This window comes from Barbatula barbatula (assembly GCF_947034865.1).
Source record: "Barbatula barbatula genome assembly, chromosome: 18".
Taxonomy (NCBI): domain Eukaryota; kingdom Metazoa; phylum Chordata; class Actinopteri; order Cypriniformes; family Nemacheilidae; genus Barbatula; species Barbatula barbatula.
In genome coordinates, this window is record NC_136781.1 from 8,192,741 (window position 1) to 8,215,786 (window position 23,046).

The window sequence follows — 23,046 nt, forward strand, 5'->3', positions numbered from 1 at the left end:
GACATGCTGTTTTATTCGTTTGTAATCTGATGCGAGCGAAAGTGAACGTTGGTTTCACACATGAGCGCAAGTGTGTGTATGAAGGAGCGAGTGCGGTGCAGTGAAACTCCCATGCTGGGAGATGATCCTCCATTTGAGCTGAAATCTTGTCAGCTGCGGCTTTGCTAATGTCACAGGCGATCCTGTAACATTAAGCATTTAGATATTTATCATTAGCGCACCATTAGGAGGGGCGTCATTAATGCAATTCTGCTAATGTCGGTGCTTTTTAAATGCGAGATGGCGAGTGGAAGAAACCATCGCATCAGAGGCTGAAAAATTGGAGGAGGTGCGACTTGTAGCATTTGGATGGCGGTTGGTGTGCTCCCTGTAATATTTCCCCGATATGTAAATTAATCGTTACGCGTGCGGTTCCGTGTTTTGGGAACGATTTATGTTAGTGCCATTTCAGTCGTTTTACAAATGAAATGGTAAATAATCATTTTGAATCTTAGATAAGCATATTAAAACAGAGAGGGGGCAGGGCAGGGGAGGAGAAGCTTGTGTGAGTGTGGATGCTTTTCACAGTTTATCAGGTTGGCAGACATGTTCTCATTTAACAGATGAACACACTGTTGGCAGTTTGTGGAGATTGGCCTGAGGGTCAGAGGATCAGTCAGTGATGACTGAGGAGGAAATGGGGCCCATTGCTGTGAGCTTTACACACAAACACACACGCCATTAGCACCACAACATTATGCATAACATTACATTTCTTCATGAAAGCTGTATGCATTTTGTACATACTCTAGCTCGACTAAGAAAACGTTTTAATATTAAAAATACAAAAAAAACGTAAACAGGAAAAAATATCTAAATTAAATGTACAAACAGTTTGTTAGGTTTAATGTGCCATTGTGTAGTCACCCCAGGTAAATAATTTCTGTTTTATTTAATAACACTTAGTACACTTCCAAAAGAGTTCTTAAAGTGTTCTATTTTCCCAAATCAAGTTTGTATTTAATATACTAAAACATTTAGTACTTCTATTCAAATACTATTTTTGTATATAATGTGCAATATTAGTGTGTGAAAATAGAGCACTTAAAATACTTTAATGTGTAAAAACTGTGTTTTGTTTGTGCCCTTTTTTACACCTTTGACATTTATACTGTATAGGAGCATGCAGTGATAATGTACATAATCCCAAATGATATACGTCCATAATGCACTCATGTTTATAAGATATTGCATTAATATATAGTATATATATATATATATAAAAGCAATATCATGTCAGTATATGTGTACATGTATATTTAATGCATGTGCAGACCTTCAGAAGCAGGCAGTAAGAAAAGATCCCAAGGGTCACTCAGCATTAGCATCTCTACATTTGTAAAATAAACTACAGATCTCTGCCGCACATTCTATTTTTGGCTGATTTAGGAATTTAAAAATATTTCTTATAAAAAAATTCTTTGACAAACCATGCTGGGCTCACATGGAGAGGATGGCGGAAAATCCTGACAAAAATCTCAGGATATATTCCGAGCTCTGTAGGGAATATGGAACTGGATAGACCATAAAGTGTGGGAAAGACATGTCACAAAGACATTTCCCAGCTCAGGTCAGGATGCAAATGCTACCCCACGCACAGAAAACAGGGACAAATTTGAATAAGCAAACTTGCTAAATCTGGAGATATAAAGGTCCCTTGAGATAAAAACTAGACCAATTATAGATTGGGAAAAAGCATAATGGGAAAAAAGTTCACACAGAAACACTGTCCCGGTTCCCACTGAGTTGGTCAGAAAACAGATGTTTGCAGATTTTCACTTGGTTATGTATAAACATTGCTGTCCTCTTTTCTAGGGTTTGTTTTTAATGTCCTGACGTGAAGATCTCAATGTCACATAATCCCTCTGGATTACATGAAAGAAATCCATTCCCTCTCCCATGATAAAAATAGTTTATACTAAAAATACGTTACAGCTACGAAACTGGCCAGTCAAAGTGAGAATTTAATAACTTTAAATTCAGATTATGTTACCTCAAAATTCAAACTGCTCAACCAATGGTAACTGGCTAATTTCATTCTCAATGTATTGGGGAAAATAAGGGGCTAATGCTGATCAATTGTAGGGAAAACAAAAGTCAGCAAAACAGACATATAATTGGGTAGTCCTTAATACTGTTAAAAACAACAATGTATAGTAATACCAACACTGCACATTAACTATTAAGCCAACCTATTCATGAAGCATAGAAGTTTTTGTTTACAAACTATAGTTCAAAGTAAAGGTCAAACGATTTAGCTTTCACATCTGCTCTATTTTGTAAGCAAAGAGTAACATTCATTTTCATGTTTAGTCCACAGAGAAAAATTCATTCAGTATATTATTCATTGTTTACATAATATTTTGCAAATAATAATCATCCGGCATCATTGTTTTCCAAGGATGCACATAGTGCAGTGCTTCTATGCAAAATGAGCCCACCCACATATTCATATTTCACAAGTGAGGGATAGGTTTGTTTTTTCACAAAGTTATGTTTTTATAATAATGCACAATACACATATCTTTCTTTTTATGCTCTGCCACAATAATCAGCATTGTTAAAATAAGTTCACTTTTGAGCTCAGTCTAGAATACTCTATATTCTGCAGGATTAAGTAAAGCAAAGCCATATTAGTTTTCAGCCGAGATCCTGAGGGATAAGTGTGAAATGTGCCTTAAAAAGGTCATAATTAGTTTGAAATGGGCCACTGAGAAAATACAATAGGGGACATGAGAAATTGCATTTCACATTCAGGTTCAATCAACCTGTCAGTTTATGCTTTAAAACTGCAATTAATTTTTAATCAAATGCACAGTGAAGAATTTATTACTGGAATCTGCAATTAAGAAGGCAGCGTTTTTATCACATGGGGCCAGGAAATTAGTACAAGGGGACCCTCAAAGTTTCAACTGGTTGATTTTATTTATTAAAATACTAGAAAATTGAAAGAACCATACACCCACATTTCGCCCCAAAGAGATAGTGTCAAAGGTAGTTGTGAATACCCAAGAATCTATCTGATTAAATTAAATTAAACTGTTCATACTTGAACATTTGATTTTAGGGGCACTTTTATGTCTTTTGGGAACCAGGAAAACGAACAGTAACTAGCTTTAATGAGTCCAAAGCACAAAGAAGCTCAAAGTTGCCCGTGGTAGTGCTTTTCGGAGGTCTTTCGCGAGAAATGTTTGGTATTCTTGTCTTTACCTACAAACACTTGACCTCTCGCTCTGCCCCGTGCACTCACCATTTGTGTACACATTCTCATGTCTTTAATGATAATGGAGACTAATCTCAATGCAAATGTCAGTTTTAGTCTTGAGAGGGTGGAATGGAAATGGAGAAATGGATTTCAAACCTGAGAAAACATGAAAAACATGCTAATATGGGACATAGCGTGCAGAGTGGGTGAAGAAAACTTTTATGTGATGCATTTAGTGTCAACCTTGTAATGTTTTTCATTACACACCCATTAGAAAGCTCTGTTTTTGTGTGAGGTATCATCACTGTTAAATGGGTTTTTGTAGCAGCATACAGAGTATGAGAGAGAGAGTTGTAATAGTCATTCAGTTTCCATAAGTCTGGGAAACATTAATAGCTTATGGCAGAGCGCCGAAAAAACAGATCATAATGGGTGCTAGAATTGTATTTCGACAAAATAATACACACGTTGTACTGTGAGGGAAAACAAAACAATACAACGAGCCAAACAGCAAAAAGAACTGAAAACGCAATGCTATTCTATTTTGGATGTACATAAATGTTTCGAAAAGCTTATAAAAGAGTTTCAACCAACTGTTGACATAACCCTTGCAATGTTGGCTTAACGTATAGAACATTATATTGAATTAGACATAGTGGATTTGTTTGTTTTCATCTCTGGATCAGAATCTGTTTACAACACTTTTGGATTCTGGTACTCAAATTGCCCCATGTGACTGTGTTTGATTATGGGTGAGTTGGTAAAAACTTGAAGGGAGCTTTTTATTTTAATCCTCTGAAGGCTGCTGGTGTACACAGAGCGGGCCAGTAATCCCTGCTGTTCCCTGAGCTCTGCTCTGCATCCCCATAGTCCAAACCTCCACGCCTCGCTGCTTTATATTAGGTCAGGCAGTGTAAAGCAAATACCATTAAAAAGACCACACATTCAGAGAGAGAGATCTAAAGGACAAGCCTGGTCAGCAATTGCCTCGTCTCTTGGTCTTGTTTACCTGAGTTAGCCACTTATTGGTTATCCCACGGTAAGCCTGTATACAGATAAGAGTGGGCAGATTGACTCACAAATAGTTTCACATTCAACCTGATTCCTGCCAAAGCCAAATATGCCAGTGCTGTCCTTAAACATTCAACTTTTTCTAATGAATTAGTTTGGTCTACTGCACACTCACATTTACACACATACACCGATTTGATTTGCCTTAATATTTAAGTCACCTTTTGAACACAAGTTTATAAGAGACATTTTGCAAGGAAGCATTTGTACATCACAATACCAAAATCTGCACTTAGTGTCTGTATTGGATTAAACAACACAATGAACATCATAACCATCTCCAGTTGTTACACTGTGTCCAGCAGTGAAGACCAACAACACAAACCACATCAAATCATCTTCCACCGTAGTGTGGCTTACTGTTATTGCTCCATCTCTTAAATGTTTTAACACACACTGCAGGCCAGCGGTGGATATTATACTCCACTATATATTGTGAAGCCACTGCGTTTAACACCACTTTAATTTAAAAAGGGTGACCAGAAATTGGAACGTGTTACACACGTAAACCATTGTTTATTGAAACGTACAACACATCAAATAAACTCTAATGTTGACACTACAATTCAGCATGAAGGAAACATTTTCACAGAGTTTGGTAGGAACCGGCGAGCTCGGGGCCTGCTCCCCAGACAGCACGGCAAATATTCATACCTTTCTACCTCCGCTCTAATGATATTATCAGCATAGACGGACTTGTGAAACATGAATTCGAGAGATGATGAAAGTTAGACATCAACGTTAATAGCACTGATGTAATGTTAAATCAACACCCGTTCACTCCTATTCTACCGCTTGGAAGAAACATGATACATGGTATTATAACTCTAACTGGATTATTCTTCCCGAAGAAAACCATATTCAGATAGGATACCTTGAGGGTGAGTAAAACATAGGGAAATATCCCTTTAAAATTGCTGTCACTGTTCAAGGTGTAGTTATATCATCTTGGGAATTAAACAAATTGTTATGATGTAGATAGTCCACTCAGAACCTTTTTTAAGTTTCACCTCAATTCTGCACAAAACCCCAAATCCCTATCGGATACTGAAACACTTTTTTGAAACTGACATTGTCCCGGACAACATTTCTGTTCTTTGCGTTGTATTTAGGCTGCTGAAAGGTTTTATCACTAGTTTGTGCGTTTCAGCTCACCTGGCTGTACATTGGGATGCCATTGAAGTCATAGCTGAGAACTTTGCTGCAAATACAAACCGTCAGGGTTAAGAAGCCTGACCTTTCTTTTTACATTTCATATCCTCTTAAGGAGAACATGTTTGCCTGTTCTCGCTTCTTTCTGTGGGCTATATAACAGGTTAAGTGTGAAGTGCGTCTTTGGCTGAATACAGCCTTGTTGCCTGGGCTGTGTAAATACAACGCATTATGATATTTCACAATATCTGATAGGAGGGTATTAATGAAGGAAACTGGTTTATTTAGATAATAAATAGTTGTTCGTTGAGCTACTCTTTCAGGGTTCAAGATATCTAGCCTATGTTAGTTAATTTTGTATTGACAATCATACAGTATTACCTAACATACCAAACCTCTTTCTCACAATCTGGTTAGGAGTCGCACAGTGCAACCTGTGTTGTTTTAAGTATCTAAAAGAAATCTTTGCCAGTGTAAATGGCTGTGTGGCTGGGCTCTCGATCCACTACTCTCAAAGATTTTTCATAATTTTATCTATCAGCAACAGAAGTTAAATTAATTTAACTGATTTATTTCACAAATATCAATGCTTTTTATATTCTTCTCACACGTCCCTCTTACAAATAAGAAACAGACATCATTTTATCTACGTCTTTAGTATTACTGAGAAAAGTGAAGTCTTTGAAGTGTAAATTATCAGTGTGAACTATTGTGTTTTTCTTTCCCAGCTGTCAGTAAAACGGAAAGAGATCCTGCCCTTTTAAACTCTTACTAGTCTATTGGATGATGTTTTTTGACTAGCTGAAAGAAGCTGAGTCAGCCATCTACTCCCACCTGCCATGAAAGACCTTCCATTCGCTCTGCCCATTAACATCTGTTTGTATATTTCTCCTGACATCTCAACCACTCTCTTTATTAAATGCCTTTCAAGATAACTTCAATGTTAAAGGGTAGATTCATCATGTTTTTTTACTAAACCACATGACGTTAAACATGTTTTGAGACCTCCCGGCATCTTCCGAGGACAAATAAAGAGATTTTGGTGACATCCGGGGGATTCCCAGGTCTCCTCATAGACATATTGGTTATAGTGTTGTCAGGGTCCAGACATAGTGGCTCAACTGAATTTTTTTTAAAGCGACGAGAATGTGGGAAAAACAAACCAAAATAACGACTTTAATCGATATATTCTCCTCTGGCTTGCCAGTCTATGTTGCGCATTCACAAGAGCACGTTGACGCATGCGCATTCCGTGGGGGCAGACGCCGTTATTCTGACTGACAACCCGGAAGCACAAATCTGTGTTTACAAGAAGACACGGTGTATATAGGCTGAGTTTTTGCAAAATGTCTGATGATTTCGATACTGAGGAAGACTTGCACTTTTTTGCCCAACCGAATGTGCATGCGTCGAAGCGCTCTAGTGAACGCGCACCATACTGACAAGCCAGAGGAGAATATATCGATTAAAGTTATTTTGGTTTGTTTTTCGCACCTAAAGTATTGGTCGTCCCCTGAAAAAAATTCAACTGAGCCACTATGAGCTTCTGGAACAATTTAACTCAAATGTCTTTAGTACTATTCTGGACCTTGACAACTACTATTACCATGATGTCTATTAGGAGGCCTGGAAATATCAATGACAAATGAAGGATGGAATGCACAAACAAATTATGCATACAAATAAGTTTCAACAAATATTTAAAAACATTGAGTCAACTTAAAATAATAAGGCAAACTATCACAAGCACATTTTTAGTTAACTCAACAAACAGAGACTGAAGTTCACCCAACACAAAAATGTATGTCTAAATCATTAGTTGTCACAACACAGTCAAGTTTCCCTAATGAACAACAGAACAAAATATTTGTTCTTGGCTGAACATAAATAGAGGAATAGAGAATGGTTACTTTAAAAACAAATTTGTCATGTTTTCTGCCTCAAGCAGAGCAAACCTTTGATTAAATAACTGAGTAACAGTTTGTGTTGAGTGCATTTATACAACTTTTGCCATTGTGTCATGCACTTACACCTCAGCATTGAACACACAAACCTCAACCATGGTGACAATCAAAATCTCTGAACACAACAGATAACTAACAGTAACAACAACATGTAACCATTAATTAAACCATTAAACCAGCAACAGCTAAACACCAATCTTTAAAAGAGAAATTAATAAGAAACCCAGTATTGAACATGCTGCAATGCCTCTTGGGAACTTTCAATATTCAATATATACGCCTGTCAATATTGTTTGTTCAGATTAATACTGTTTTGTAAATTGGGCAAACTTTCTGATGCATTTTGGCCAAAATTTTGAGAATCATGTTTATGCTAATATTGTATGTATATGCTAAATAATAATTGGCCTCCTTTAACTAAAAATGTTTGTAACATTTTTAAACAAAATTGAACATTTTGCAAGTTGGATTTTTTAGTGTATTATCATTCAAAGTACAAGTTTGCCCAATTCTAATTAGCTAAACACTAAATGGTTGTATGGATTTGCCCTCATGAAAAAGTATTATTTTCCATCTTAATTAAGTGGCTAAGGCTTCTTACAAGTGTAAAAATTTAATCCGTTTTCTAAATCCCATATAATTTAATGTGAAAGAAATCAAATAAATAAGCAGGCTCTGGCTCTCCATTTTGCCTTTCTGAAAGGGGTTTGATATGGATGATTAGGTGTGCGCACCGTGAAAAGCCCATTACGAGTGCGTGGTGTCATCAAAGCACTCGGGGCCCTGGCAGGAGTCACCACCCTAATCCAACCTTAATTTCTAGTCCTCCATTACTTCATCTGAAAGAGGTATATTGGGGCCTGGCTTAGAACCCGCTGGCTGAATGTCATCCAGTGATAGAGATAGAAAGGCAGATAAATGGTTTTATAATTAGACTCAATTGCGTGCTATGATGAATACATTGAGCCTTACCTCCTGTGCATTTAATTCACAGTAGGTGACTATGTTTCCTTTCTTTTATCCAGCTATTGTCAATTATTAGAAACTGTAAATAGTTGGGTCAGTGTGTGTATATACTAGATTTGCTTAAAACATTGCACTGATCCAACGGCTGATTTTGTAATCTGTACTGTTTTATGCTGAAGAAGTTTGGTTGCAATACCGGGTACTGTATCACTAGTTAGGATTTTACTTGCTTACATTTAAATTTTCATTCCATCACATTACACTGCTCTACATATCGATATGCTCATTGCTGTGAAACAGAATTGCGTATTGGTTGGGAAAAAGGTGTATCTATATATCTATATGGAAGAATGCATTCAATTTAAAATGGCTCAGCACGAAAAAAGAAATTCTTAAAAAGTTTTTTGATCACCTATGCTTTGTGGTAAAGGCAACAGGTGAAGAGATTTTCCAAAAAGCATTTAAAATGTTGAGCTTAAAAGAAGAAAAGTAGCTCCAAGCTACTATTTTGAAAAATGCAAAAGAACAGAATAACATTCAAAGCCAAATTTCACTAAAAACAGGGAATATGATGTAACGCGAGCATGATGGCACTAAGGGAGAAAAACACACAGTAAATGGCAAACATTCAGTTTCAAACTTAAAAAGATATTTTCAATTAGTACCAACTCACGTCGTGATAAAATCTTCAGAGACAGGTGCAAAACAAAACAAAAATGCAAGCACCGCGTAGCTCAGTTTAGTCTCTGCACGTTGGTTGCTAGAAGACTGAGTTCTTGACAAGTGAAAGACAGCATTGCACGATGTTTCTGTAGCCATAGATATACAGTATATAACTAGATAACTCCTTCAAATGTCCAGGTGTGTATATGTGTCCGCCATCTTGGAATGGGACGCCGTGTTGAATGTTGGATCGCTGCTAGTGAGTTCAATGCACGTTTTGATAAGGAATTATAACTATGGTAGGTCAGTCTTGCGGTGTTAAAAACTGCAATAGCATTACGCAGAGTCATTCAGGACCAGCCCCTGGTTCTTTCACTTTGATTTTTCCATATACCAAACAAAACAAGTAACGGTAAATATCAAAACAGTGATAGCAGGGGAATATGATCCTCCCAAAATGGCAGTGCCACTGCAATATGCATCATACTGCGTGATGCATTCTCTATACTGGGCAATACAGCACCTTTATAGCGGGAATGTTTTATTTCTCAAATTTAAAAAGATATGCTATACAAAAAGGTTATTTATAAAGTGAAATATATTGAAGCACAAGTTTGTATTATTTGCAGGGTTGTGAGGGACCAGTATAATGTACGTCCCCAGCTGTTGGAATTCCAGTTCATCTTTGTTTATGTAGCATAAATGCAGTGTAGCAAGTTTTTAAGTTATAGCATCAAAGTGATATCTTTTCTCAGAGACCTTCGAAAATGAAAACCTGTCCACCCACACCTTCTCACAAGAGCCTGCCGTTATACCGCATGCAGTCAAAGAGGAAAAAGAAGAGGAAAAAAATAAACTATCAAAGCTGATGTCGTCCCAGTCTAAGTCTCCCACAGAGCTAAACATGATTGCCTGTCATGGACAATAAGACTTTCATTCCAAGCTAATTTCATAGAGGGTGACTTCTCGATTTGATATTTGACTCACACAGGTTTCACAACTTTAAGCAATAGATTCAAGGCAACAGTGCTGGTTTACAATGTATATCGAGTCGTGGTCTCCACACGAAGATTTAGCTCATTAATTCAATGTAATGTAAAGGCTAAACAATGGAAAATTGGTTTTAGTTTATATTGTTTCACACTGTTAATATAGATCAGTTCATATCAGTATAATTTAACTTTTTTGTCTTGCTTTCATTCTTTTCTTTCTCCTGAACGAGAGGTTGATATTAAATCTGTAAAATACATGGTTCATTAATGAGCACAGAGAGCATGAAGAATTTATTCTATTTTTTTTGTGGCTGGGAGGCACAACAACAGACAAAATAAAATCAAAAGTGAATTAAATAAGGGGGAAATCAGCCTGCATAAAACAAGAGCAAGAGACAAAAGAAAAGCAAGCCCAACTTTTCAACTCAAAATGATAAAATGAAAGGCGAGTTAAAGTCTAATTATGACAGCATAGAGACATGTATAATTCATTCCTGACTCGCAGAGAGTACAAATCAGCGGCCTTCAAAGAGAAATCTGAAGTTTAGACCAATCTGCTCTCTGATGTGATCAAATGTACAAGGCTTGAGGAAATGTGGAGAGATTTCAGTGTGCAGTGATGGAGGAGATGAAAATCAAATCATAATAATAAAAAGAGGCACGTATTCTGCATGCTTTGTTTCATCTCCTACAGAATTTGTTTCCAGTGATGTCCTTAAGCATCAGTCTGAGATGTTGCGCCATATGTCTAAAATGACATATCGGGATTATAACTGAAATCTAAAATACGTTGATGTAGATTTACCTTTAAATGTTACATTTTCTACAATAGTGTAAATGTAAAGTAAGCCATGGTAAATAATAAAATGAAAACAAATCACACTATAGTAAAAGCTGAAAACTGTAAGTCATCTCTGTCTGAAACATAAAATTGCAGGTTATGTACATGTACTTTACGGTTTGTTAAAGGGATAGTTCAGCTCCAAAAACGTGTCATCATTTTCTCACCCTCATGTAATTTCAAACCTGCACGACTTTTTCTTCAGAACACAAAACAAGATATTTCGAAGAATGTTGGTGAATGAAAACTGTTGGTCCCCATTGATTTGCATTGGTTTGTATCCATACAATAGAAGTAAATGGGGGCCAACAGTTTTTGGTTAACACAACAGTTTTTGTGTTTTGCAGTAGAAAGAAAGTCATACAAGTTTAAAGTGTCAAGAGATAGTAAATGACTGTGAATTTCACAAAGCTCAGGACACCGTTTGTAAGGAGACAGTTGTGCACACTGATTTTATTGTATTTGCTCAATTATTGATTTTTTTTATTTTTGTTTATCAAAACTGCCGTTTTAACATCATTTAAATCCTACAAATATTAATTGTGTGGTATCACAAGGTTGATTTTAATATACACAGACAGTACCTACTAGTGCAATTATTGTTTCATGTCAAATTTTTTAAGTCCATTAGCTGAATCCCTTCCCATAATCATACTAACAGAAACATTAGAGTTTGTGAATATAAATTCACATTTAGAAAATTACAGTATGTACAGTAGGCCGTCGAGATTCAAATGCATGTAAAGAACATCTTATACATAAAACTCTAATTGTAATAATGACCTAATGTGAATACATTAGATACTCCCGGAGAGAATCCTTTGTAAACGCGAAGAACCTCTGAGTTTCCATTAAAACACAATGCTTATCACATTTGAAACTGAACATTTTAATTACAGCTAAGCCCATCTGCTTGACACCGTGATTATCACAGTCTATTTATTGAAAGATCTACCAGAATCAAACAGCCTTGCGCAAGCAGAAACATCGCACACAAAATAAAATTCACACATTTGGACAAACACTGAAGGTTCATCATTGTTTCGCACTTGCTCTCTCCTCACCTTTGTCAGAGGCAGCCAATGAGCCAGTGCTCCCAACCAGCCAATTAGCCTTTATCTCATACCAAAGTCACGAGACCAAGCGGACACTTGTACAGGTGCAGGTAAGTACTACATTTTCTGCCATTATCTTGACAGTGGGAACTTCTGTTTGGAGAATAGAAGTCCCCATACCGCACTCAAAAGATCACAATCTGTATTCTAACCCGAAGCGAAAATATGATTAATTGCAAGCCCGCACATTCTTGGCATGAGGGTAATAAGCGCGACCGGAGTTCTCAATTCAGGTTTTTCTCCTCTCCTCGCGTACTCTTGCAAATATATTCTCACTATGCGTGCACCACATTAGAATTATCCACAGAAAATTTAATTTGGATAGCTACATGCATAAGTAGCAAACTCATTTTCAATGGAGGTTAATTTATACAGAGAGTAAAAGCCGCCTGCTGCCGTTTGATACGGTCGGCAAATAGCGCTGGCGAAGGCTCCCGCTTTACTCGCTGTCTCTTGTTCTTTTGTGCCGCTTCAGACCCCGAGCAGAGAAATCTTTTCATCAAGTGCACTTCCTGGACACATTACTAGAATAAATGCACTTTTTACCTGTCATTACAGCCAGCTTTAAACATTTGAAGGAGTGCAGGTGCCCTGTGGTGACCGAGAGGAACTGTCATGCTGGCCTCTCCGGTTCATCAGTATCAGGTGGCGCATTACTTCATCTGAAATGAGTGATTTATGCTCTCTGATAAGTGCCATACCTGGGTCGAGGCTTACAGCTGTATACGCTTCATGTATTAAACATCCTCAGCTGCAGACTTTTTCAAACTTTAATAACTGTGCAAACTTATAGCTGATTGACGGTTTCTCTTAGCGTCTCTACGGAATTCTAGGTATGATAAAAAATGGTAGATATGCATAAATATGCATAGCCAACGTAAAGGTGCCAATTCTGGATTGTATAAAAACTGATGTTCATCTTATTTCACGGTAAGCATTTCAGATCAACTTTGATGGCCGGTGAATTCTCCATCGCATCTGACTTTTCTGAGTCAAATTAGAAATGAACAAGAGCCCTTTAATTATTTCCCAAATGCTACACATTTCCTTGCTTTTATGTCAAATAACAAAAACAAATTGCAATTTTAAAACAGATTCCAAAACAAATGAATAATACAAAAGTCTCTTTAATATAAACAAACTAATTTGGAGTTTTTGTACTTTTGAAAGAAATATCAGCATATCCACATTTATCAAGTTTGCACTAAACACAGCGTCCCCTGCTGTTCACAACATGTATTGTAATTCATTTAACATCTCAACCGACTTGTCACATATTACAATAGATTCGTGATAGTTTCTGTTCAAAGGCTACTGGAGGGATGGATGAAGTACTTCTAAGGATTTTATGATAAAAAAAAAACAGTTACAGAAAATAGGTAGGAGGCTAACCTTACCCTTGTAGATCTAGCCAAAATCGTTTTTTTATTATATTCATAAGGTCGCCAACACATTTTGGGATATTTCTTTTTAAATACCACATGCCATACAGTACATTGGTTATAATGTTATCCATTCCATTTGGGATTTGACATTTGATATTTGTGCTGTGTAGGTCTGGGCAGCTAGTCAGCTCATTAAAGGTTGAGCTGAGTTAATATGCCTTGTGATTTTCAAGATCGCTTTAAATCATAACACCCTGCGTGTCCTAACTTGAATAGCAACGTGTCACACGACTGCATATTCTGTCCTACTCTGACATACGGGCTTTGTGTGATTCGTCATTTCAAGGGTCTGTACAAATAAGTTTCAGAATGTGATCATGATGTGTGTCTGAGTTTGTGAATCTGTATCTGTATCAGTACGAGAAAGCGACCTGGCATGCTCTGAGAGATTCGCTCTGTGCTCTGGTGCACATCGGACTGGCGTCTGTGGGCTTATGAGCTCAGAGGACTGGATATCAAGTCCATCATGCCGGTCATGGACGCTTATTGTTCTGAGTGCCTGCGGATTACTCCCCGATTCCCCCCAAAACGGACATCGGTCTCTTTTCTCCACGCTCCGTGGTCTGCTCTATTACAGGTCAAGGCTTTAAAGGCCCGGCTGCCCCGTGCTGCCAGTCTCTGGGCTGCCTGCCGCCTACCAGAATGAAACAAAATGGCTGCCACATATTGAAGACAAGGCAATGACTTTCAACATACTTGCTACTCTAGTCTAGTGCTAAATCCCTTAAAGGGATGGTTCACCCAAAAATAAAAATTCGAATTTATCCTCCCTCGTGTATTTCAAAACCTGTATATGACTCTTTCTTCTGTGGAACACAAAAAATATATTTTGAGAAAGGTTTTGTGTCCATACAATGAAAGTCAATGGGGGTCAGTGTTAGCCACATTCTTCAAAATATCTTCTTTTGTGTTATGCAGAGGAACAAAAGTCATACAAGTTTGAAATGATGTGAGCATGAAGTAAATAATGAACGAACTCCTATTTCTGGGTTATTGAGGCAGGAAATGTGGATTTGCATTTCCCTGAATGCTTAACGGGGGCCTTGAAATAAAGTTTATTTAAGTGTGAATTGAAATGGTTTTGCACAAAGAATAACTAAATGACAATATTTTATCATTACAGGTTGTGATGGAAAATAAAAACACCTAAATGCCAGACTACCCGTAAAATGGACATTCATCTTGAGTGTTCATGAGACATGATAAACTTCACCGTATCAACTACTATAACAACACACTGACCAATTGCTCCATTGATAGACTGATGTATATTTTATGAACCTACGGTTGAAATCTATGACCCCCTCCGCACGCACATTTCCGTTTATCTTTTTAGAGCGAGTCTAAAGCTCCTCTTGATCTGCCCGTGTGTTCTCTCTGCAGGTGAGAGAGGGCCAGCGGCATCGCGCCCTGCAGGCAGCGGGCTGCCTTAATCTTTCAAGAAAGGCTTTGTTACGAGTGATTCTTTGTATACTGTTCTCATCCTCTGCTTGGCCGCCTCTATATCTCCTCATTTTCTTTCGCTTACATTCTATCGCTTCTCTTGCTCTCAAACTCACACGCTCACACGCACTCATAACCACACACACACACACACGCTTTCTCTTTCTTATCTCCACCCCGCCAGGTAATAATTAGTTTCTTTGCGATTGCCATGGCAACAAAGCACAGTAGCTGTGGTGGTTTGCCCGCTATGTATTATTTCAGCGAGCCGTAAGAAGAAAAATGTACTGATGACAGGATCAAAGCTTCCGGACCACTCTGGAAAGACTGCATCACAGCACAACCGTCACCGCACGCTCACCATGCCATCCGTATACGTGTGCACTCGAATGTCTTGGTAAGCCTCCATTCAACACTGTGCCAGTCATCACAGTATATTTGTGCACATCTGCTTCCATTCACGAGTACATCTGTACATGTATTTATGTGTATGCGCTGCTCTGCCTATACAGATGAATCAAAGAAAGACTAGGGTTGCGGGAGTGTGAGATATTATGAAAGAAAAATAAAAAATGTATGATCTCTATTATTTATTCCTATCACCGTGTGCTCTTTGATCAATAAGAAGCCCAACAGACTTACGCTGACAGTAACTGAAATGTTTGTAATGTACAAACCGATGCAAATGTATTTACATTGGAAGGTAATCTTTATACAGGTCCTTCTTTATTAAACATGAATGTTCTACAATTTTCCAATCTATTACCTCTCATTTTATTTGGAACATGGTGTACCAAACAGTCATGTTTACTCACCTATTCACTCTCCAGTTCTGCTGTTCTCTGCTGGGTCTAGCGAATGACTTGTTTCTGTTTGGCCACAGTGGCTTCAGTCAGGAGCCGGGGTTTGCAGGCGGTCTGTGAAAATCTTGAAGAGGGTCTGTGAGATATAAAACATAGGGTTTCCATTAGGAAACATTGTATAAGGATGTACGTGCATACATTTTTGAAAATGCACTATACAGTCACTGAAAAAAAATGAAGAAACTACTTTATAACTATATATACATTTCTGGGGATATGATTTTTGTTTTATTCTCTGAACTAGTGGCAACATTTCGCCCAAATTCCAAATGAATGATTTGCATTTTTTCAGACATTTCAAACTGGACAAGCGAAATGTGTGTACTCTCTGCCTTTCACATTGCTGTGGACTTATGTTTGTTTCGTTGAAGTTCAACAGACACTTTACTGTAATTCCCAAAATACATGCTGAAATTCTGGTTAAAGGCAAAACTAGAGTGGTCTGCATTTTTTTCGACGTCTGTATCAATGATATAGAAAATAATAAAATTTGTCAATTTTTAATCTTGTTAATGTTGCCTCAAGAAATTGGATCAAGTTTATCAAAAGTGTCATGTCAGAATAAATGCCAGCCGACCTACTTAATGTTGAGCACATACACTTAGGCCCATTAGAATGCATATTTTAACTGAACTTAAACTTACTGAATTATTCATATGTGCTCTGGTTCTGCACTCATACGCAGGAGAATGGAGGACTATGTGTGCTCTTGGTGGCACATTGCTTCTAGTCATTGTGCTTTTTAAAAGATGCTCTAAAAACTTTAAAACATTGAAGATGTTAAATCCATTTGTATTCATTTTAAAGGTTACTGCATTGTTTACATTCTGAATTGTATTATATTGCTTTCATAAAAGTTAGATTATTGTTTCCAAAATATTAATTCAAAGTAAAATCTGAGGGTTGGTCAGTCAAGTTAGATATCTATTTCGCTATGCCAACAGCCTCCGAGCAGCTCAAGGTCTGGATCAAAAGTAAGATCTATAATGTGAAAAATGCTTACTGAAGACGTGTCAAGCATTTCATTGTACTGTATTTTAAACAAGACATTCAAAAAAATGTAATGGTCCAGTGTATACAGTTTAGGGGGATCTATCTGTAGCGGTGAGGTTACAAATGACAACCAACAGCTCAGTCCACCCCTCCCATTCAAAGCACTATGGTAGCTGACATGTTTTCACTTCTTTACTGGAGTATATATAAATAATACAGGATTATTTCATAAATAATGTATTTATGAAACACGCTCTGTAGAGCAATTTGTCCGTTTAGGGCTACTGTAGAAACAACATGGTGAATTCCATGCAAGGGGACCCGCGGTGTATGTCGATAGAAATAGCTCATTCTAAGATAACAAGAACATAACGCTTCATTATGTTTGTCTTTATACACCTCTGAAGACAGTTATGTATATTATATTGCATTTCTGTGAATAAAATAAATACAGAGAGCACATTTAAGCCACAAAGTGAGAATTTGAGACACAAGATCCAGCATGCAGATATGATCTCCATTTCTTTGCCATACCATCTCTTCTCCTAGTTTCTCTTTAGGTTCTGTAGGTGGACATCAATGAGTGTGAGAACTCATGCAGTTTAATTTCTTTGCTTGCCTAGAAATAGCACACTGAGGTTGGATGGACTGAAGTGCGGTTCTCCGCTGAGCAAGCTCCATGCCTAGGGACGTTTAATCATGTCACGCAGCGCAGTTGGCCAGGCCGGGGGGCGACAGATGCCACACAACCAAGGACGTGATTAATCCTGGAGTTTTCTTGCTGTTGCCAACAAGGACCAGATAGAAAAGCCACCATAAGATGGTGCCAGGAGACTCATATCACTCATCATGCCGTGGGCTCCGGGATGTATCAGCATCTGAGGAGAATCAAGAGGCCGTTGGTCAGCGTCACCTCCACACCACGCTGCCGTCTGTTTTTGTTCCCGGCAATCATCTCCCTCCCTCGTTGTTCTCGCTCTAATTCCTTCTTTATCTCACAACCCATGTTCTCCATTCTCGAGTGTCCTCCGATGGGAAGCAGGATAATCCGAATGCAGGAGGGCTGGAGGAAACACTATATGAAGCTTCCTGCAGAGGTCAGGGCTTGGGTTTTTATGTCTGTTGTTATCTGGCAGTGGCATTGAGGAAGCGTCTTTCAAAAATGTAAACCTCTTTTAAAAATGTGTAGAAGTCTTCTCAAACTATAGAAAAATGAAAGACGTCACCTTAGATGAGATATCAAAGAAATGTGTTTAGCCACTAGATGGCAGTGCAGTCAGACTCTTCAGCCTGGTTTCTCTCTCTTCTCATGTCCGGAGAGTTTCTATCTCTCCTCTCCCTCTCTAGACATATTCTGCCTTGTTCTTTGCATTTACGTTTTCTTTCACACAGTTGCTTAACAAAAAAGAAGCCTTCAGATGTGAAGGACAATCTTACGTTTGGATAGATATTTTACAGAAGATTATCACCCATGATAAACATCTGTTTTCACACAAGAATGAACACGGCGTGCGCACATAAAAGTCATCTCAGGCTTGACCTATGCACACTTGCTGTCTTTTAATGACTCTATTAAGTTTTACTTCCGGTTCCCTCGGGTCTGTTTCTCAGTTTGGAATGAGAGAATGAAAGATCAATATTGGGCAATATTATCTCTACTATCTCGGTTTCCGTCTGCTAAACATAACCTCTTTATTTGAAACCACGCTTGAAAGCTGTCTCCTGCCATTTCTTCACACAAGGGTAAATAACCAAAACAATATTTAGCTTATTCACACTGTCATGAAAAGGTGATGTTACTTTCTTTATTGTATAATACAGCAAAAGTCTTCCGGACTCATTCAGAGGTAGAAATGGATAAAAAAAGAAACATCGTAGGATCTTAATTTCTTGTGTTGCTAAAGCCCATAACCTCATTATTGCAAAGCTAACGTGGCACGTACCCTGAAAACAATCGAGTGAAAAGAGTGGAATCTCGCAATTATAGATGTAATTTTCTGGTTTGGCAGAGTGTGTTTTGGTAAGGTTTTCCAACAGCCCGCTGTAAAGCTCTCAGCTCTAGTAATTAGACAAGAAAAGGCATAAATCGATACCCAAGTGTCTGTCTAGCACTGACGCAGTCAAAGAGCTGGCTACATTAATACATTAACCCAGAGAAACAGACATTACATTGTAATCAATCCTGCTACACAAATCAGATTAGGTGAAGAGAGCGAGTTCTAGTGCTCTCAGATGAGCGCACATCCTGTACATTACAGCAGGTCAGTAGAGCAACCCGAAGTGTAAATGGATGAGTGATCTCACAATCTTTAGAGGAAGTGCATCTCTGCCATCTTAGATATTCGACCAATTAACAGAAGGAAATCAATTAACAGTCATATCCACACGGAGAGGGCATGCGCGACATACCTGTTTGCACGCTTGTCAAACACCAAATCACACGAAACACTTATCGGCCTACGCAGTACCAAACAATCGCTCCCTTTTGATTAATTTCCAAAGCCGTAATGTCCGCCGACTATGCAAGTGTGAAATATCACACAAACCGCTCTTTTGAGCATAACACGTATGCACGCTGGCACATGCAGCACTTTAACAACCACTTGACAAATAGCTACCTGAAATACAAAAGGTGAAAACCTGTAATTAAAAAATGTATTAGTTTGATTTATGTTTTTGTCTCAATCGATTTTAATTAATTTAGTAGCCCATGAGCTGCCGTATTATTACGAACACAAATTACCTTGACAAAGATTTATGGCACAAATGAACTGCCAGACCTCATTATATGAATTTATAATCTATCGCATATTTAAAATGCAATTAGGCATTATTAGGATAATGACAGAGTACAATTTGCTGTATGGTAAATGCAATCAATCTGAAACTGAAAATCAAACTAATTCTGAATGGTTCAGTGAAAAGGTAATGGGCAAGCAAAGTTTCACAATACAGGAAACTATCATTGAGTAATTACACATGATAATTGATTTGCCATTATAGCCAGAATGTAAACAGAGCTCAGCAAAATGGCTTCATCTGATACCCATTCTGATCTGTAAATCAACCAAAACTTAGAATTCAACAAACAAACTGTAAATCATCATACGGTACAATCCATTTACTGCTGGTACTCTAAGCAGGCAGTCTCAATTTAATGCCTCTATTATGGAAAGTCTGAAGGGCTATTGGTAACTGTAAGGTTTTGGGTAAAAACTTGATTGGTAACACTTAAAAATGAGTTAATGCATTAGCTAACATGAAGTAATGAAGAACAATTCTTCTACATCATTTATTATCTTAGTTCATGTTCATTTCAGTATTTACTATATATATATTTAAAATCAAATATTTAGCTCAAAATTAGTTAAAGCACCATGAACTAACATGAATAATTGTATTGACAACAAAAGTGATAATATACCCAAAAAGGTTAACTCTGTCATCATTTACTCACTCTCTTGTCATTTCAAACCTGAAACCTGACTTTCTTCCATAGAACACAAAACAAGACATATAACTTTGGTAACCGGCACCCATTCGCTTCCATTGGTTTTGTGTCAATACAACAGAGGTGAATGGGTGCCGCCTCTGTTCGGTTAACAGCTTTCTTTAAAATATCTTATTTTGAATTCTGCACAAAGAAAGAAAGTCATACAGGTTTGAAAAGACAAGAAATTATCACAGAATATTAATACCTACTATATTGCCCATTGTTAGTTCATGTTAGTTAATGCATTTACTGATTAGTGTTTGTAAACACCTAGTTTATTTGTCAATAATAAACTGATAAAAATGACTAGCTGTTGAGTAAACATAGTAGAAACTGTCTTACATTAAGGAAAGGGTAAACTAATGTCTGCTAGTAAAAAAACACTCCAGCAGTAATAGTAAAAATATTCAACAGATATGTAGTAGTATTTAATGTGTGCCTATAAAGAAAAAAATGATGCTCAAAAAGAAACTAACTCTGAGAAATATTCACTGGAGTAAAAAGTGTGACACCTATAGCCTAGGTCGCCCCATTTCATTTAAAGTTGCTTCTTTTAAAACTACATGTGCAAAGTTACAAAGCTAAAACATTTTAGAAAGCGTTCAGCTGGAAATTGGTTATATATTACAGTGTTTTCCGAGCAAGGAGCTATCCATGGTGCTGAAATGAGTTACTTGACTGGAGTTTTATGTACTTGTACATTATAGGCTAGGGCTGTTTATTACCCATTGAACATTACAGCGGGCATATTAGAAATCATCAAAACTCTGTAACAGAAGTTTAAACTTTATGCCATATAGTGCAAATTATTTATGCAGTTTAAAAAGGCTCATTTGAATGTGTATAAGTTTTAGTGTGCGTGTCAGTCTGGGGGTGTGCAAACTGCATGACACTGCAGGACTACATTACTGAGTAATGCTAGGAGTCTGTGTAAATGAGCGATGTGTTTAAAACTGTGATCTCCACTAAGGAAAATACACCACCTTCTACTCAAGGTGACAACACAAGCCACACTAGCCGCAGAGAACCATGAAGAACCATCACACCATTTCGTCCCATTAGCTATCGATCACATTCTGGAAATTTCTAAGATGCTTTTAACATGTACATAAAAAAAGGCATGCCGTACACATAAATCTATTCCTTTGTCAGTCTACGGGGCCTGGAGGATTCTAATTGCATTCAAAGCTCTGAAAACCAAAAGAAATGTCTTAAGGTCATGATTGTGTAGACATGTACTGAAACCAAACATGCTCTTATCTCCATAATTATTACAGGCTAGTTTAGTAGCTTGGAAATTTTGGTATAAATCAATTGTATTCCTTTCGCTAAAACGACACGGCGAAAGCGTTTTTTTATCTTTCTATCTGTCTCTAAGCAGGTGCACACCCTATCAATCAGCCGAAACACCCTATCAACCTACTATCAACGCCATAGCAAACACTTGAGCAATCAACCATGCAATGTCTACATCCCTTTAAACTTCAAATATCTCTTCATAATGACCAAGTACTCAAATTATTTAATTCTTATGCAGATTAAATATATGAAGCATAAATTTGCTCGAATTGAACTGCACGGTTTGCATATGAAATTGAAACTATAGGTTTTGTAGTTCATGATTTATCTTAAAGTGACCACTGTATGGACACAAATCAACCGAGACCTTTTTCAAAATATCTTTTGTGTTCCATAAAAGAAAATATAATTACAGGTTTTCACTGACATATATTAAAAAGTGATATTTGGGTAAACTGTGGCTTTAGATAGAGAAATACTAAGACTGGCCTTATAGACAGTGAAAGCAAGACAATTACATTATAGTAAAGTTCAATAAAATAATACTTCTCAGAAATGGATAAATCAGTCTAGTGTGACAAAAAGGCGAGAGAGTGATTCCGAAAATGAAAGACACTTCTCTTCTACGGTACACTTGCCACACACATCTGAACAGACAGAATTATCTGTGGCTCTCCTATCTGACCCAAATTTTGGGGTGTTATATGTCCACAAAGACAAAGGAATTGCTAGCAACTGGAGCTCAAGCGAGTGAAAGTGTGACATACTCGTCTTTGATACACCTGAGGTAATCTGGCTTCAAAGAGTCCAGCTCTCGCACAATGGCTCCAGGGCTTGATTTCTAGCTGTATCCCAGAGACCTGTCGCTCATCCTGGGGCCATGATCTAGTCCTGTTAGTTCCAGATGCTGTCAGAGGTGTTCCTCATCACGGAACAACTGTTTTTTTAATATTGGTTTTACCCTTGAGCACAAGGATTCTGTGTCTTCAAAGCAATTGAGAACAAACAATTCTAAAATGACTTGAAATCGTGAAATGACGCTCTATGCTGTAAGAGTCCAGATAGGACAGCTATAATAGCATTGAGCATAAATTGGGTTTTAAACTTTCAAGCAAAGGTCACCGTATTCGTTGATGGTAACGCAATCTACAGATGTAAGATGTGTTTCACATCGAAGGCTCCTGGGCCTGAGGGGTTATAGCATTGGGGTGTGTAAGAGGTCTTCACAATTTTCAGTTTTTCTCTTCCAATTAACTAAGAGACGCCAGCATCCCAGAATCAAGGTGACAGATAGAAAAGTGATTTTTTTCCTCTTTCAAACTCGCAAAATGTTTCAGGTGTGCTGTTTGTACAGTATATTTTCCATGAAAACATATACAGACGTGCTCAAATTTGTTGGTACCCTTACAGCTCATTAAAATAATGCTTCATTCCTCCTGAAGAGTGATGAAACTAAAAGCTTTTGTATCATGTATGCAGTACTTGTCATAAAATAAAGCAAA